The sequence below is a fragment of the Dasypus novemcinctus genome, chromosome 12, assembly GCF_030445035.2.
Source record: "Dasypus novemcinctus isolate mDasNov1 chromosome 12, mDasNov1.1.hap2, whole genome shotgun sequence".
NCBI lineage: Eukaryota > Metazoa > Chordata > Mammalia > Cingulata > Dasypodidae > Dasypus > Dasypus novemcinctus.
Window position 1 is genome coordinate 60,931,441 of NC_080684.1, and position 2,608 is coordinate 60,934,048.

The window sequence follows — 2,608 nt, forward strand, 5'->3', positions numbered from 1 at the left end:
AAATTTGTTGAATTTCCTCCTTTTTTTTTTTTTACTCGAGACTTGGATGTATCATTGGTGTTCGAGTCTTTCAAGTTGCTAAGAAAAGGGATACATAGTGGAGGTTTATTGTAATCATATACAGGAAAACAGGACAGCTAGAATTTATGAAAGTCAAACATTTCTTCCAGCCAAGCCTTTTGGAGAATGGAATGTCATTTGGACACTGGAAGTTTGTTCAGGGAAACTCACTGGTTTCCAAGAAGGAGGTATTTTTCTATCATTCTCTAGTACTCTATTTGGTGACTTTTGTTCTCTCTTTCCCTCCCTTCTTTCTCTGTTTGTGCCACTAAGTTTCTTCCAACCATAACTTTTCCTCTATTCATCACTCTAGCTAATAAGGTTTTTCCTAGTTTCTGTTTTTTCAAGGCTTTGGCAGTATCTCTTTGCATATCTCACAGCTAAATTACAGAGACTCCAATTGATTTGGACCTTCACCATCCAGTTCAAGGAATGTCTGTTGGGCAGGTTTGTTGTCTTTATGTTTTTGGCCACAGTAGACCAGTGGCAGCCTATAGTTTGGTAAAGTCATTGAATATAAACAACATGCTTGCTTTAGAATTCTGTAGAGTGAGGGGTATCTCCCCAAAGTACTGCATCTAAAGACATTTTGGGATGTTCTCCTACCCACCCAGAGAATGCTTTGAGACACTCTGTGGATCAGATAATGAAGGGTCCTCTTAGATGCAGTCAGCTGTAGTTAAGGTAGAGGGCATGGTGGTCTACACGTCTGCAAACCTCTTGCCGAGGCCACTGCCCCTAGCAGAAGGCAGCTGTGGACATAGGTTGTTTTTTCTTTCCCTCATACCCTTAGACATAGCCATTCTTCCCTAGAGTAGCAATAATTCTGTAATGCAATAATGAAATTCCTATAAAGAATGAGTTCCTAACTATGCCCACAAGGGAATTTTGTGATAGGTGTACAAGTAAGTTATACTTACACTGGAGAAAAACAGTTGTGGCAGAATGTCCTCAGGGCTCTCTGGATGGGCTTGTGGAGAGTATCCATTAAGAGGCATGTGGTTTTCTCCATTCTTCTTAACCTGGATTTTTTTCCCCCTTTTCTTTAGTCACATCCCATTCATTCACATCTCTTCTTGTCACTGGCTGTTCATCACTGATCTCCATTAACTCCAAGCCAGTTTTCCAGCAATGTTTGATTCCTTCTAAAAATGGCACTGCAGTTTATTTTTGTCATTTAATTTTGATAACTATTATATTTCTATTTTTGTAATGGCAAATTTTCTTTTATTTTATGCCCCTTTCTCAGTGTGATTTGAGTGCCTGTTGTTGTACTAGAGGAGTTTTTATTGGTGTTTCAATTAAAATTTTAAAAAAAGGAAACACAAACTCTATCCCATTATTACATAGCTGTACATCTTGTATTAAACCATGTTGTACAAATCTGCCTTCTAAAGAAAAGTTTCCCTATAATAGAGATTGGTTTCCCTCAGAATTTATATCAAAGAACACCAAAACCAAATCTGAAATTTAAAAGGAACTTCACAAAAGAGAAGTTGTAGTTCTTGTCCAATTCCATCTAAATTATGCTCTGTGAAATAAACCATGAAATGCAGACAAATGTGATGCCATAAGATTCTATACATAGGAATATTCCAAAGCTAAGGATGCATTTGCATATTTTTAATTTAAATGGTATGTTGGTGAATTTTTTTTATGTTCTGTAATGATCATTTTTACTTTTTACCTTAATATGTCTTTGGAGACATGAATCTTTTCTTGTTATTTTGCCTTTAAGACAGCTTCTGTTTCACTGTAGCTCAAAGATAATAAAGACCCCAGGCATTGCAGTATTACTAACCTGTTTCTCTAAGTGTGGAATTGGCAACAATTCCAATTTCAGTTTGAAATGAAAAAAAAAAAAGGATTTAAAAAGTATCTTAAAGGGAAAGCTGCATTGCTTTGCTTTTACTCATGTGATTATTCATTGGAAATGGATAATTGCTATTATTATTGTTATTTTAAAGAGAGTATTTGGAACCATATTATCTCACTTGCAACATACACAGGTATTTTCAGAGCCTTAATGGATATATTTCGTGTCTTAATTAGACAGAATATTTAAAACCAAACAATTTAAATGTATGAGCTGCTTGAATGCTATTAATTTTAAAACGCCATTTCATCTAGTTCACTGACACCTAAAATTGACTTTATATCCTCAAGCACTTACTTGGCTAAGGGATAGAAACCATTCTAGGCTCAAGCCCAAAAGAGCTCTAGTTCTAAAACAGGAAACTGTTGCCAGTTCTATCACTTCCTGAGTGGTGATCTCATTCATTACCTCCTTTTTGTTCCCAGTGCCCCCAACCTAGTCCAGAACTTCATACCCTTTTCCCCTGGTGTTTCAGTAGCCTCCTAGCTTAACTACCGTATCCAGGCTATGTTACTCATAGCTTCCAAATTAATATTCTTCAGCACACTTTCTGATCATGTCGCTTTCTTACATATGACCATCAAATGGCTATTAAATAAACATATAATATAAACTACCTACCAGGTTCAGGAACTCTGGCAGGCAATGTTAATATGAAAATGAATAAAACAG